Source organism: Dromaius novaehollandiae, chromosome 1 (assembly GCF_036370855.1).
Source record: "Dromaius novaehollandiae isolate bDroNov1 chromosome 1, bDroNov1.hap1, whole genome shotgun sequence".
Classification (NCBI taxonomy): domain Eukaryota; kingdom Metazoa; phylum Chordata; class Aves; order Casuariiformes; family Dromaiidae; genus Dromaius; species Dromaius novaehollandiae.
The window spans coordinates 565441-582356 of record NC_088098.1 but is presented as its reverse complement, the minus strand read 5'-3'; the positions used below and the strand labels follow the sequence as shown (position 1 = coordinate 582356).

Here is a 16916-nt window from a genome sequence, read left to right as displayed (position 1 = left end):
AGATCCAAACGAATGGTCTCACTATCAATAAACATACCAACATCTTTTTTCCAGCCACTGTTTCCTAAATTATCTTTTTTTGATGGTTTTCCCCGCTGCTGAGTCCTTGCCCTGCCTCTTGCCTACGTTCAGATGCTGACCAACACCTACTGAACCCCCACATATTGCTAAATAAAGACACGCCTTACTCAAATGAGCACTGAACCCCTTTCACTTCACCACCATAATTTAGTGCTGAAATGCCAATTCCTGTATCACCCAATCTGGGATGTGGTGGTGAACTGTGTAGAGAGAGCATCTTCCCTTCCAGCTCAGCACTGGGATGCCTGTGCCATGCTGCCCTACGCAGAAGTGTCCCAGCAGCTCACAGAGCACTAATGTCAAACCGACTCCACACTCTAGGCTCAACCCCTCCCAGGCCGATTCTTCACCCACTCTTGCGCTCAGGGCACCGTCAGAGGCACTTGCAGGGAAAACTGCTACTATAATGCTGTAAAAGATGGTCAGGGAACGTTACTCTAGAAGAACATAAGCAAGCAAGAGGAGGAGAATGGAGCTGGTGAGCAGTCTAGCAGCCTCCTGAACAAAAGGTCCTAAAGAAAGCACGAGCACGCACGAATGCCCTGCAACGGCAGGGGAAGATGGCCTTGCACGCTTTGCTACTTCTTGACGTTGTGCAGAGGAGATCTGAACGGTTCTACGCTTTCAGCTAACACCATCCTCAGGACAGTCCCTGTGCAAACTCTGAGGGGGCAAAACACACATTCATCTCACGAGCATGGACTTGGAAGCACCCGACCAGCGAAGTCCACCAAGACTGCACGCACTTCTTCCTCCGACTGTCCCAACAGCCCCTGCCCTCAGGGTGTTTTGGGCTCACTCATTCCCAGGTCCAGCTCCGAGCCCTCGGACTCAGCTGCAGGGAGGATGCTGGATCTGCTCAAACACTTGCTGCACGCAGACAGTCAGCATCCGCAAAACAGATCCCCAGGCAGAACGATGAAGAAACGATACCCTGATTCCGGAACAGTTTGAATACCAATAAAGGGAGACTTACACGGCCTTTTCAAATCTCCTGCCACCGTTCGACTGACAGGTGCAGAGACTACACAGCAGTATAGAGAGAACCACGGGCTCACGGGGCAGCTTTCTAGATGTCCAAGAACTTGGCTACATAAGCAGGTTCTTCAAGAACACAGAAGCATGCAAATATCCATCCAGTGCTTCAGCTGCTCTGCAGAGCTGCCCATATACACAAACGCACCTTCCTGTGAACACAGCACATACAAGGTAGTTTATCCCTCTTCCAGTGAGGAAAAAAAGCTAAGTTATCCCAGTGCACATCAATCTTATAGCAAACAAAGCTGTGATGGAGCAACTGATGCCTGACAAGTTCATACCCAAGTTTTCCCTGTAGTAATGTGTCTGTATGCCCCAATAGTCCAAAACTGGGACACTACTAAGGTCAAGCTGAGGCATGCAGAAGATGCTGACTTGAATTAATGAAGCATTTTCTAATTCTGGAAGGTAAACAGGGACAGCTGCCAGCTCAGTGCACACCTGAATATATTTGACTGGAATGGCTTACTAATTTAAGTGGCCTCCAAACAAAGACTATGTATTACTAAAATGGCATCCCCCAGTTCCAAAAGGTCATGTTTAGAGGTCATTTACAAAACATTTTATCCTCACACTTGTTTGCCATTTTGTCTGGCAGGAAGACATAGCCGTACTGTGTTATCGGGTCTTGGCTGCAGGCAAGACAAGAGGCAAGTCTATCTGGTATTCTTAAGACAACAATTATCCCCTCGCCCCCCCCGCCAAAGCCCCCCAAACCCAGACAGCATCCCATTGCCAAGGAAGACTAAAGATACTGCCTTGTTGACATGCATGTGTAGGCATGCCCCACAGCTCTCAAAAATGACTTATTTATAGCCTACAGAAATCTCAGTGGGGAAAGGGGAGTATAAGCAAAATCTTTCCCAGGGACAGAGTTCCCTTTAAGGAAAAACAATGCCCAAGAGCCATGAATCAGACCAGGCGATTATAGATAGAGCAAGAAGCAGGTGCCAGGAAACCTAAAAAGATCCTAAGTATACCTTAACGGAGAGAGGGGGGTTGCTTGTTTAATTTTTAAATGTACAGTTAGTTTGCTACTGGGTATGTTTGAAAGTTTGTAAATACCAGCGCTGACAAAGCTGTGTGTACGTCCTGACCACGCGGTACCGACCGAAGGCATGCCACCAGGAGCAGCCCCTTCCTCTGCCTGTCACCGACTCAGAATCCGCTCCAGTGTCAAGGCTATGATGTGCAAAAAGATTAGTTAATTTATATCAATGATCTGAACTGAAATGGATTAGTCACAGCAGATCATATTTGTAAGTGGATGCTCTTATTCAGAATTAAAGTGAATAAATTTCTTTTATCATAATTATCACTTTGGGAGTGAATTGAACTAAACCAAATTAACTATTTTAGTCCCAGATCAGAGGTCACTACTGCTTTAAGCACGTGAACTGGTCTAGTACAAAGGCCAGCACAGACTGGCTCTTCTGGGTGCCCTATGTAGTCAAGCCCTAAATGAAAAAAATGAACTGTGGGGGTCTAGCAAGCAAAACCTCAAAGGACCATAGTGCTGACAAACAGACGCTCCTCATTCAGCCCTCTGTGCACATCCTCGTTACAGCCAGCCAGTTAGCATGCAATCCCGGGGCTCAAGAACAATGATGGACTAACGTTTTAGCTAAACAGTTACCGAAAATCCAGCAGCAGATCTAGATGTTAGGGCCGTGGAATAAAACTGAATATAAGCGCAGAGAGAACTGCTGACCGGGTTAAAGGCCAGCAGGAACAATTACAGCTAGTCCGATTTCTTTGGCCGCACACACCAGTCCCACCCGGCAACTTCTGGAGCAGTAATTCTGGCAGACTAGAACAGGGCTGGGCACTGTCCTGACAACCAAAAGCCACCTAGGAAAAATCTTTCTATGGCTAAGGGCACGTCTTCTGGTTCCACGTCAGGCTGCACTCCCTCCCCACAGGCCTGCATCCTGGCTGGGAACCGACAGGGAAGATTCTTCTTCCTGGCTTATGCTCTGCCCCCAAATGACCCCGTCAAGTTTACTGCAAGAGATCCTTGCTGCCTTTCAGGCACACATGAAATCTGTATAGCAGCGCTGGACACCAAAAGTTACCCACTACATCTGCCTTAAGCAACTAACTGCCGTAAGCATCCTATAATACTTGCTCTTCTAATGAACTGCAAGTATTCTTACAGTTAAATGCAACTAAACAGTAGTTAGAGGTAATATACAGAAACAATAGCAAATCATACTTGTTACCTGTATTTTAGATATAGTGTAGGTTCTCTCTTTGTCAGCCTGCTAAAATCTGCTGGGACATCTATGCTGCCCACAGATGGGATCTGAGATCTGTGTCCTGGGTTCAGCGTTTACAGAGGGGAATCTGAATTTGAGGACATGCATATCATTACATACCCAAGCTCCTCCCAAGGCTCAGTCCATATTCTAGCTTTCCCAGCACTGACATGCTGGATAAGTTACAGCACCGATCCTAAAAAATTACTAATTCCTCACCCATCGCTTCGGAAATGCTGATGCTCCCAGGTACACAGAGGCAGCAGCATCTTCTGCCCAGTCTATAAGGCTGCATTAACAACCGTCCCAAAACATTACTCAGCTACGAGCATGAGTAAAAAGGAAATGCTGCTTCTGACAGGCAGCAGGGGATCAAACGAAAATGATAATACGCCTGTATGATTTGACAGCAAGCTCGACACAAAGAGCAGAGTAGGTGCATCATCACTAATTCCTGATCGAGACAAGCAACAAACACTTTGAGGATGACGCTTCTTGCCCATCAGCTCTTCCCAGGCGGTGTGAGAGCAATGTCCCCAATTTAAGAGGCTGTGACACGATTTGGTGAGCCACAGAGGCAGCCCCTGCTGCGTCTTACACGTGTCAGACCCAAGGCCCGTATTTAATCCACAAACGCGCGGCTGGATCCAAAGCAAGCTGTTACTGTCAGACACAGATTTCTGCTGGCACGCTTCCTCCCAGAGCTGAAGATGCAGATCACCCAGCGAGCGCCGTGCCAGCAGTCCCGGCAGCCACACGGCAGACGTCTACCTTGGGAGGGAGCTGCGGAAGCGCCAGGCTCACCTCTCCCGAGCCGGAGAGCCTCAAATGGAAACACATCCGATCTCCAGGCAAAAGACACCCCCGGGAGGTCTGTTCAGGGGTTAGTTAACTCCACCATTAAAACACCACGGATACGAACTCACTTTTTTTAATGGAGCAGCGTAAGCCGAGAGGGCCATGAACACCTGTGTCTCGCTCCCTCTGCGAAGCGACGCTTTGGCCACCTGGAAAGCAGTCTTTACTACGAAAGTACGGTGATTCATGAGGGAACGTTTTGCTGGTTCCAAGAGAAGACCAGTAACTCTGGCTCATGCCCACCTGGTACGGGCGAAGGCCATCGGATTGAGGACTGCCCTTTTCATTAACTGCAGTAATAGGATGCCACAGAAAGCAGCAGAGCACACTTGCTGGACAGAAAGGAGATGCTGAAGTCAAGCAAACCCTTGCTAAGGCTTGCAAGAGCCACTGCTAATGGTCAAGACAGATGAAAGACAGCTAAAAGGTCATCTGTATCTGAGCTAGTCAACAGAGAAATAGGCTATTTCAGGGTGTGATTCATCAGGCTTGTTTTAAATGTCGAACTCGGGATAAACTAAAACGCACCTTGGAAGAGCTATTTCTCACCACTGACTACGGGGAGTCTAGACAACTCTCTCAGGTGTAACTGTGTACATCACGCATCCGCACACACACAGATGAATCACAGCCGCCGTCTCTGACGGCCTTTAAAACTCCCTCCTGGACGCGCTGAGGGGGAGCTTCGCACAGCGACGGCTTTGCTAGCGATGGGGTTACCCCGGTCCCAAAGAAGAGTCTCTGAAGGAGGCCCGCCGTGGCCAAGGACCTTGGTGGTGCACCTGTACCCTAAGGGACTCTCCAGGAACAGCCTGTCTGGAGCCACCAACTTTTTCTGTATTTTAATGTTATCTTCTTCTTGCCTTTAAGCATACGCTTCAGTCAAAGGTGCCTCGGCTATGACAGTCTCTAAATAGGAGCTCAGACCGCATAAGAATACATCTTCACTTCTGCTGCTCCTTTCCAAGACTACTGATCAGCCAGAGAAAGCCTACAGAAATCTGGCTGGGGGAAAGAAAAAAAAGACTTTCTGCTCTTCACAGAAACAGCTCAGCGGCAATGGACAAAAACACTTCAGAAGAAAAACTGGGGAAGTAGCTGGGGGACGAGGATGAAATCATCTTGCACCAGGAAACTGCTCAGCAAAGAGCGATCTCAGAAACTGCCTCTTTGGTCGCAACCATACCAGCTTTTGCTGGAAGGGTACATGGACTGTGAAAACATCTGATTCAGTAAGTTATCTGCTTAAGAATCATTCAGTATTAAAAAAGTAACCAATAACAAAAGAGTGATCAGTTAAGCACACAGGCACACAAACATTAAATAGCAGGTAACAATGGGGAAAAGGGGACCAAAACTCCGTGGGTCACCGATTTATGGGCCACTAAAGACACTGCTCAGGCATAGCCTGGAGGAGAGTCAGCCTGAGCTTTTTAACCGGTCAGAAGGGGAAACATGGTAATCACATGGCAATTAACGGTGTATAGGGGCCATTGGGCTGTGAAGCGTATTATGGGATCTCAGAAGGGGTTTGTAGGATCACGTAAAGCTTCTTACGGGATGTTTAGGAGAAGGGCCAAAGGTGGCGAAGGGGAAGGATCGGGGTGGATCAGGGAGGAACAAACATGGACAAATGGATGGGAGGAGGGTTGAAAGGGGCCGGTCGCCTGTAAGCAGCCGCTGGTCAGCACGCTTGTCGACTGAGCCCTGCGCCTGACCACTGCAGTCCATCCTATCTTCTCATTAAGTCTTTCTCTTAATGATTATCTCTTGTGTAATCTTACTCTGTGCTACACGTGAGCACTGCAGGATCTGTGTGGCAGCAACTGAGGAGGTCGGCGTGCAGGAACGGTCCATGCGTCAGCAGCCGGAGGGACCAGAGGTGCCAGGGCCCGTAGGTCTGCGCATCAGCGACGGGAGAGGCCGCGGTGTGCGCTTGTGCAAAAGGTCTCGGTGACAGCATAGGGAAAGACCTGGGTGGCTTCATATGATCTGTATGAAACTAGTTCTTACATCAAAATTATACTTATTACGTAAGACAGGTAAAAGCACAAGTCAAGGAGCTTGAGAGAGTCTCGAGATCTCCAGGAAAATAAGAACTATGAACGGGCCAAAGAACATCAGAGGTTGAACTGGTTACTGGAAGCTTATGAGACCACATGCATACATTTATACACACACACACCCCTATATATCCATATATATGAACATGACACTGTCATAACCTTACTCAGATCTCAAGAGAAAAAAAAAGAGTCATGGGCAAGGTAGAGCAAAGAAGAGGACTGTTTGGCTAGGGAGTGACAGTGGCTCAGAAATTACCAGGGGCGCGTAACTTGGTTAAAGCAACTGAAGTTAGTGTCTCAGGATCTCACCTTGCACAGGCATAAGACAGGACTGCACTAAAAGAAAGAGCTGCTTAATTTATCAGCAGTGGTCCAGAAGTGGAATGGGTTGTGCTCGCAAGAAGATGGCTTGGTGCTACCAAATACCATCTGTCAGGAATTTGACTAAAGACATTTGGCAGATAAAGCAAACGTCACTATAATTTGATTTAAGGCAGAAAGGCAATGCTAGCTGTCAGTACCTGATTGTCCTGAAAGCGCATCTGACAGATGCAAGAAGTAGAGGAGCATGTGGTAGATGAGATGAGACATTTGTATTTGTCCTGCACTTCCTATGTCAACAACCAGAAAATGTCACTGAGTGAAGGAGAACGCTACCTTGCTAGAAGAAACTTTGAGAAGCAAACAACCTTGGATGTCATTTTGGTGAGCAGCTTGGTTCAGAAGCCACTCGCGAGAACGCTTTTTAAATCCTGTAAACTTTCAAACGTACCGTTTACAGTGCACGGTTCATAAACAAGTTTCTCTTTGCTGTAGAATTCAGATGTAGCCAAAGCAGAGGACATTCAGAAAGGGCTTCGGGAGGAGTTCAGGAGTATAAATCCCTAAAAAACACTTTTTGGAGATCTCCCTCAATGTTATTTTCAGATGATTGATTTTACATTTTTCCCCAAGAATTTGCATTTGTAAGCACTGCAGCGCTAGAAGAGCAGCCAGTGGATGCAGGATAGATTGGCTCACAGGTTTGGTTAGAACAAATTAAAAAAAGTCTTCAGGAGACTTTTTTTTTTCCTAAGAAGGAAAAAGTCCAGCCAAAATCAAGATGCAAGGAAGAGATGTAGACACAAAAGTATGCTGAATAACCTGTTGGGAATAGGACTAATAAAATAAAGGACATTTGCTGTGCTAGTCAAGCATATATGTTCTCTCTGTCCTCTGAAGAGAGCATGGATTTTGGTCCAGCTATTGCACTGGTGCACACAAGCCAAAAGCCCCAGTAAAATCTGCAAGGAGCAGTCTATTTCTCCACTATGCAACTGGGCTTAAGAAACAGCTGTACATACCAGGCATCCGAAGAGAACAAAGTAGGAGATGGAGAATTCCTGTAAGGGAAGTAAGAGTTTTGATGGTATCTTGTTATTTTGACTAGAACAAAGTTTCCTCCACTACAGTGACAAGTTGATAAGAATTCTCAATGTGTTATCTCGGATACCAAATAAAATACTATCAACTTTATGGCAAAATGTCGTAATACAACCTCACCCTAGGTACCTATATGACTTTCAAATAGCACTTGATCTACACACTGAATAATTTCGTTTTAATGTATTTCAGACATACCGAGGTACTATCACTCATTGCTGATTATGTAAATGCAAAGTTGTTGACATAGGAAATGCTTAGTGCCATTCTCTTTTAATGAGAGAAGAAATTCCGTTACCAAAAAAGCAGGTCAAGAAAGAGTGCAAAATTCAGGACACAGCAGAAAAGAATCATCTCGACTCACAGGTTTTAAGGGCACTTCAACGTTTCAGTGTAAACACACAAAGGCAGCTGAGCTGAGACCTGTGTGGGAAACAGGCACAATAGGACAGACTGTATAATTGTGCGATTTCCATTAATACAAACTCTGATACGGTTATCCTCTTTCAGCATCTCTCTAATTATCTCATCAGTATGGTGTTACATCTGTAATGAACAGCATCTTTGTAGAAAGCTGGTACTGAAAATATCTGAAAAGTTCACGTAAGTTCTGATGAAAGAATATATGTTGGAAAAAAAAAAAAGCACAAAAAAGTTTCAGAGATTTGTTTGTCATCAGTGAGCAAAATCGATTCACCCTTGTACCTGAACGGAAAACAAAGCTGGGGCAAGTGGACTACAACACTTCAGACCAGTTTTGTCTCCCCCACATGCAGCAGAGAACGAAGATCCCTAGATTCTGTTCTTCTGTCTGACATTGTCCCTAAATTCTTCCCTCGTATGGAGAGTTTTTTCTCTCCAAATTGTTAAGCAGAGAATTTCTAGTCAACACCTTGATTTCCAAACGGATTATTTGGCCTCGACAGAACATTTTCAATTTAGTAGTCCCAACAGTCCAAAAGCCGTGCTGTTGACCTGCAAAACTTAAGATCGCAGTGGAAAAATCCTGCCCTAACCTCAGGTAAAGAAATTTAGCAGAGAAGGAAGCAGGACTTACGACAGAGAGCAATCCCAAGAGGTTGTATAATTCTGACACCAGGCTACAGCAACCAGCCGCATCTTGGCTTCTTCCCATCTCTTTCAAAATGACCTTCCCAGTAGGCAAAATGGGAAGGAGCAGAGATTTTCCTGACCCCAGCACAAAGGAAAAGCTTCACCAGTAATTCTAGGTCCCTTCCATCCCTGAGGTAGGTATGGAGACACATGCACAGAAATTTTGCTGGAAAACGGAATACAGGATCAAGTTTTGGATAAGTTTTGTTGCTAATGATCATAAAACTCAGCCTAAGTGTCTGCCAAGATGCTGTCTTCTACCCGCAAAAAACAACCACTAGAGTCTGATCCAAATACCTGTCTAGAGAGCCGCCAGCAGAGATACGGACGCTGATATCCCACACTGTCTTCAAATAAGACGACTCTGGAGATTAACCCCTGGCGCCAGAATGCACAGTTTATCCATTTTTCTGTGTGCATTACTTATTTCATTCGGGGCGGGTTGGCATTGCCTTTTCCAGCATCAGTTCTGTGCCCTCCCAAGGCAGGTCATGTCCTGAAACCCGAGGTACTACCACAGTACACAGAAGTATTCCCTTCAGCTGGAAACACACCTATTTCTTCGGATCACACTGAAAAAGCCTGACTGTGTGCAGCCTGATCTGTGGCAAAAATTAAACTTTAAACAGAGTGAGAAAATTTTAGGCCAGACCAATTTTTCCAGCCATAGTTTAGGAACACTAAAAATAGAGTTTATAATGCCAACTGGTGGCAGCTTTAATAATCGTAGAGGGATTACTTGGTCTGCATGTCCTCGGGGAATTGCTGTTTCTTCTTCGCACTGAAGTAGGTTTTGACACTTCTTCCAATTGCACTGTGCTCATTAGATCCCCCCCAACCTTCTTCCTTAATTGCTATTAGACCATAAACAGCATTTCAGAAATCTCACAGAAATCTAATAAGCTGCTTTCCTCTCCTCCTCCATGGTCGACGTGCCTCCCTGACCGATGGGTTTGCTTGTTATTTGTTGCCAGCACTCGGAGCACAAACACCTGGACAGATCCCTGTCTGCTAGAGGCCGTCCAGGCAGAAGCAAGTAACAAGCGTATTTCTTACCGCCTGCATTTATCGGGAAGGCCGGGTCCTCAGAACCGAAACCCCCTCACACTCCTACCCAGGCTTTTTTAATGTTTGTTTCTAGATTGTACTGCTGTAATGGGAATAACTCAAAATTGTTCCAAAGCTGCAGCCAGCTCTGAACAGCATAGACTGCTCACGAAATACAGCTGCCCTCCAAAAAGCACATTCCTCCCGTAGTCGAGGTCTGTTCCAAACACAAAAAAACTAGCAAGCAACACTGCAGGTACCGGGGCCCAAGTCAACGCTAGCTGCCCAAAACTCGCCTCCTGCTCTCCCAGGGAAAACCAACCCAACCACGCTACCTGTAAGAGCAACACCACTTCGTACCGGGGAGCTCCGGACAGTCTGACGCTGCGACTTCCCAGCGTACTCCAGGTAACCAGCCCCCTCTGCAATAAATGGGGGGACACAGATATAGGATGATACTGGAACAACTGGAACAACTGCATAAACTACAATCCAAGACGTAAGATGTTTTCTGGAGAAACACCAAAGATAAAGGACAATCATCTTCACTTGTACCTTAGATGCTGATAGCATGCTCAGCCCATGTAATCAGTGAGTAAACACGTGAAAACAAGAGGAAACGGAGCCATGATTCATAGCTTAAAGCTAAAAAAGAAAAAAAAGCCTTAATTTGATATTCCTAAACTCTGAAAGGTAAAACAGTGAATGTAAATTCTATGTTCTCTTTACTTTAAATCATTTAGCACCATAGCAATGCAAGGTCCATCAGGGTACCACCCAAGATTGCAATTGCCAGAAACCAAAGTGGTTCAGCGAAGAGCAACACAGCTGATCAGAGGCATCAGAAATTAATTGCAGGAAAAGATTAAAAGGATGAGGCACACTAATTGCAAAGCAATGTGTATTTAAGCAGACACAAAATACATACAAAATGGTGAGTGGGATCTCAAAAAAACAGAACTTCTGAACAAGGGAAAACTTAACTGAACTGAAAAGTAACGTATTTACAAACCAATAAAACTATATGGTTTTCTACATCAGGTATAATTAGCCTGTCTCGTGACACAACTGGCATAAAGAGCACAGCAGGGATCAGAAAGAGGTCAGATATTTATATAGGAAACAAGAACAGCCAGCGCTATGCTAGGCAAGATATAACAAAGTTTTATGGCTTTGTAGCCCGTAGCTGAGCCGCAGAACCATCTCCTATAAACCCGCCAGCACTACGTCCATGGCCCCCTGTGCGGCGGCAGCCCTCCCCGGTACGGTGGGATCTGCTGCCCGCAGCGCCAGCACCTCGTCCCGCTGCAGATCCCCAGCTCTGCCTTTGCTCTGGTCTGGCCGCAGAACAGATGACGTGTGCTCGGCGGCCAGGCACGCTTGGCACGGGAAGTGGTCACAGCCCCACGTTCCCCACACGCACTTCTACCTGCTGGGGGGGAACGGTCCCCAGCGACGGTCTCTGCCCACCCCGACCTGCTGCAGGAACTTGGCCGTGAAACCTCCACGCACCTAAGTTTGGCTGAAATTGTTTAAGGGGTTTGAAAGTTGATAGGAAGCATAAACAGAAGAAAACAGAAACAACAATTGTTTATGTCCAATTGCCTTAGAAGAACAACCTACAAATAGGGACCACAAGCCAGACAACAGCCAAGAGGCCCTGCTGAGGGCTGGTCCTTCCGGGGGTCAGCGCGTGCCAGCCCCCCTCCCAGGAGCCCCTGGCCCTAGCACAGGACCCTGCTCAGACCTATCAGAGAAATTACACAAGTTCGTGGTGGAGAAGTGTGACTCGCATGTCCCACCGCCCTGAGAGAGAACGGGATCACACCCTGTCACCGAGTCACTGCAGGCTTGGCCACTGGTTTCACATAGCATAAGCAACAAAATTCCCATTTCTTCAACCTTTTTTTCCCCTTCAGATCTCACGCTTAAGATATTTTCTTATTTGATTCATTTTATTTTGTCTTTTATATGCAATTCTTATTTTCTTTTCTCCTGTATGACTCATTTTTCAAATTTCCTATCAACCACAAAAGGAAATTATTTATCTCAGTCTCAAGAAGGCCTCATTACTCCTGAGAAAGCTTGTAATTTCCAAACACGGACCACTGGACAAACAGCACAGACGCCTCCAAGCTTCCACAGCACATAACAGTCCCTCAGCCCCCACTCAGGACGTCCATACTCGGCTCCAGAGCAAGGCATCACGCTAGTCCTACCGCAGGTGCCTTCGAGATGGCCACGATCACAGCAAGCACCTCCGGTAAAGCCACGGCGCGCTGGAACGTAAGGCGACGGGTGGGGAGGGCCCTGCGCTGCAGGGGCTGCAGTCGTTCCCCTCCAGCACACCGAGTAAAAGCTGAAAGATAACTGCTACTGTTCTCCCCAGGCCTGATGGGATCCACGCTGGTGCCTAATTATTTCCACTGCACTTACAGCTGGAAAGGTCCTGAAGAGCATTCATCCACTTTCATAGCTCTCAACAGCTTTCCAGGGCTAGACTCAAAGGCCCAGTCCCCTAATGCATTTCGGTCCCCTGGACAGTAAATGGCTCCTCGGACAGAAAGCAGGAACGGGCAGCGTCCGAGGGCTACCGCAAGGCAGCGGAGCAGAGCACCCCGGGCTCAGGCGGCAAAAGGGCCTCAACAACGGGCAGCTCTGCTGCTGCTGAGAACGTGCTGCACGTCAGAGCGGGGACCGGACAGAGATGGCTCTGGCCGGAGAGACGACCAGCAGCAGGAAAGGCTCTGCAGTTAGGTGGGATACGGCTTCCACACACCACTGAGGCCATACACAGCCCTGAGGGCCACATAAACCCCACGAGTCCTATTCGGTTGCTCACTAAACTAGGATAAGCCGGCAATACTCACGACTGAAAGTCATTCCATCTGCTAAGAAAGGGAAAAAAACAGCCTCCTTCTTCCAGCAAAGGATTTGCTCATAGTGCCTTTGATGTCTCACAGCTGGATTACAGCAGTTTGTTGTGTCTGAAGCACACCAACAAATGGCTCTAAAATGGCCGTGAATGCTTTTGGCTACTCGTGGCTATTTCAGAAATTAGAAGAGACCGAGGTATGCAACCTGGAAGGTTCTGGAGCAGCCTCCCAGTCAGAATAGCAGGAGGACAACTCCAGTAGTGCTAAAGGTGGAACATGATCAGTTCACAAGCAACTGTATAGTAAAGCCATATAAAGCCATAGGGCCAAGGACTCGGCTTGCTGCCCCAAGAGATGCCTTCTCCATTTACGTTCATCCAACACCAAGAGCGAGAAAAGTGAAGAAGTGGCAATCTGGTAAGGAAGCAGCTGTTTGTCACCCCTCTGATGGGGATCACCACGGGCACGAGTTGTTTGAGGGAGCAGCTTGAAGCTTTGGCTTAATCTTCCAAGTTCTTAATGGTTCAGTCTCTAATCACTTGCATCTAAATGCCAGAAGAGCTGCCCTCCTGCAGGGTCCTACAGCCCAGGAGATGGGCACGAGCATGCCCTCAAGTCCTGGCTCAATAACGTCCAGAAGAAAGCTGCTGGCTGACCATCAGAGAAAAACCGCATAACCTTCCTAACAAAAGCATCTTCACTGTGCAACAACTTTATGCACAACTAAACTAATCTTCTCTATCTAAAAAACCTCAAGCACAGCTAGGAACTACCACTACAACAATAATTCAACAAAGCCGTAACCCGCAACCAACCGAACTTGGAATTGCCATTTATTTCACAGAGGGTTAGGTTAGATACTCCAGCAGTAAATGTCCCTAAGGAACCACGCCACAGAGAAAAACTTACTGTGAGAAGCATATAGTAACAATTTCTCACAAATAACTCCTTCTAATCAAAAAGTATAAAGAAATGAAATTCCAAAACCAACAGGTTCATAATGTTCCTAAATTTTCCCTAGTTTCTAGGCTGGAGATTGAACACCCTTGTTCTACCCTGTCTGTGAACCGTTTCTCCCTGTGACCTTGTGATGCTAAATTCCAGTGCTGGTGACTGCTGGTTCTCCCTTTGCTTGGGGCTCTCACATCTCATTTCATTGCTCATTATCAGTAACGAGCAGATCAAGGACAGACTCTCCTCTGCTTGCATTCTCTAGCTATCTTGCAAATGACATATCTATATCGATTATTGTCTTTTGTCATCCAATAGCTACCAGAACAGTTACAGCACACAGTCAAGATATACACCCTAACATCCAAAAAAGTCTTGAAACCAAACTGCCCTTTACCTCCTACTGAAAGCCCCTGAGGAAATCCATCACGCAATGCAAGATCCAATGAGAGCTCTTGCACCATCAAATCTAGCACAGAAGACCCTTGCTCAGCATCAACTTTCAGCAGAAACTTTGCAGGAATCCATTTGCTTTTAACAAGGAACGTGACTTCTAAACGTAACCCTGGGTGAACGTTCCAGGACCCTCAGCTTTCTCTCTAGGCACGACAGCAACAAGCAGCATTTCCTTTGTAAAACTGTCATGCCTCAAACAGGGAAATCCAGAAACCATCGTACGGCTCACACAAGACACAGGTACTCACGTTACTCCACCGTGAACTTTCCTCCAGCATCTCTGCAACTCTAAGAATAAAAACTGTCGGATATTTTGCCCTTCTCCTCCTCTTTGATACTAATTCCTTGCAGCTCTAGCCATATGACACGTGAAATCACTGAATTTCTTCACTTCAAACTGATGGTTGTCAAACCCCCTCACTAACACAGGGTAAGACAAGACACAGGTCCGATCACCGCTTCCAAGCCAGCACTCTCGTGTCCCCAGCCGCCTCTCGCCCAGCGCTGCCCTCCCCGAAGGGCTCCCTGCACACAGCACACGTGCCTTCGGACAGCTCCTTCACTCAGACTCGCATCTTGGGGCATTTTCCTCCCCCAGCATCATGCTCTCAAAGAGCTCCCCCCACTCAGGGCTCTCACCCCTGCACATCTCACCAAACACAGCTCCCTCCTCATCAGATAAGCGTCTCTCACAGTCGTTCCGGTTCTTTGACAACACTCCCCATCCTTCTCCGAACAGCTCTTCTGCTCATACCCAACACGCTTAAACTCTTCCTCCAATGGCCCCCCAGAACCTCCTCTCCCAATACCCCAACACCCCAATTCCCAGACAGATCAGTTTGCACCGGCAGGGTAGGGACCCGGTACATCCTTCCCAAGACCCCGACCCGAACGTCCTCAGCCTGACAGCAGAGCTGACCACCCCCTTCTTGGAAAGGCATGGTGCCGAGCTGCACTTCCCGGTGCCTCTCACGAATACTGCCCACGCGCTGACATCCTGGCACCCCTGCTAGCTCAGAGCAGAACCCCAGCATCCTCTCCGTCAGGAACCGTGATTTCTACCAGCTTCTACTTCTTGCAAATCAGACGCAAGAGAATCGTTTCCACCAACTGAAGATCACGCCCTATCTCCAAAAGGGGTCGGAAGTCCACCAAAAAAGACGGAGCACCAACCACAGCAGTTCTGTGCATTCTGTCAGCTTCCATTCATCCCTATCACTCCACCCGTCTGCAAAGCTGGGACATCCTATCTCATAACTGCCAATATTCCTATTCTCACAAAAATAAATAAGCACCACAAAAGCAGTAAATAACTAAGAGCTGCCATCTACGCTGCCTCAATATCTTTCATAAGTAAGTCACTAAAGTGATTTTCTTTTTTAACTCTTATTAAGCCTTCTCAGTTACACGTTAAGAAAGCAAGCTGAGAACGCGTCCAGCTCAGAGGGATCGCAGCCTTTTCTTCCTCACCACAGCACGTCCACAAGTGGCTTTCTCTTTGGAGACTATATGAAGAAGATATGCAAACAATTACAGGTGAACACAGGAATTAAAGATTCTGGCGCAGTTAGAAAGGACTGGAATAGGGACTGCTTACCTAATGCAAGAGCATTAAGAGATGGAGAATCACGTGACAAAATCACTGAACAGTGGGTGAGGGCAAAAGAAAAGATGGGAAAAGCACTTTGACCCCAAAGTCCTGTCCATCCGGTGAGTCCTTTCAGCCTCGCAGAAACAAACACCTTAATCCCATGACCACCACGCGCAGCTTCACAAACCAAACGACAGTAAACTCCAGCAACTCTGCCCCGTGAAGCCTCACTGTCGGGCACACCAGCCAAGGCAGAGACACTCCAGGTCTGCCTCCTCCACTCAAAGCAAAAAAAAGCACGTTGGTGGGGCAGCAGGAAAGTCTGCTCAGATTGTCACCTCCAAACTGGGGTTTTTGGCACCCACAGCTGGTCTAACATGCTTTTTAAACAATGATAAAGAGCATGGAAGAGCAAGCACTATTTCGCATTCCCAAGCTCGGACTCACATTACAGCTAATGTAACTAGTCCGATTAGTGATTCTTCCAGCCTGTGCTACAAGAGACACCAGCAAAAAAGTGGAGGCAGGAAGATGAAAAGAAGATTCGAAAACTTTGTGGAAAAACTATGGAATTAGCCTGCTTGCCGAGGAAGTCTTTTCTTATCCCTGCCTGCTGGAAGCTGACTTACGACCTACCGCAGGGGTTTACATGTCTTTCAAGCAGCCTACCAAAATAATGGGCAATCCCATTATCCCTCTAAGCCTCCCCGTGAGTTCGGCATCACTCGTGGCTCCGTGGTGCGTGTGGTAAGGAGCTTTGCTTAGGAAGCGTTTCTCACCCATTTCATCTTCACTGCTCTCTGCTCATGCTGCCTGTGCCCAGACGGCTGCGAGCTACAGAGCCAGGAGACGCTCTGCCCCTCTGCCAGCACTCCGACGGCACCGCAGCTCGGCTCGGCACCGAGCGATGCCCCAGGCAGGGCAGGGAAGCGTCTCAGCGGAGGGACCGAGACAGTCGCAGAGGCACCAGCTTCTCCAGGAGGGTCCCAGCTGGGCAGGGGGCCCTGAGCCCCGGAGCTGGGCTGAAGACCCAGGACCCAGCGGCCCAACCAAGGGCCCCGCAGCCGCACCAGGCTGCTACAGCCCCCCAGCCCGGCCGAGGGACCTGGGCCTGAGGGCCAGACCAGGGTGCTACAGCCCCTCGGCCCGAGTGACAGCC

At 47.6% G+C, this 16916-nt stretch overlaps 1 protein-coding gene across 2 annotated transcripts in view; it reads right to left on the bottom strand.

The window, feature by feature from the left end:
* Nucleotides 1-16916, bottom strand: part of SHANK3 (SH3 and multiple ankyrin repeat domains 3) — a 368629-nt gene that overhangs the window by 191971 nt on the left and 159742 nt on the right. The gene's annotated exons all lie outside the window — the stretch shown is intronic.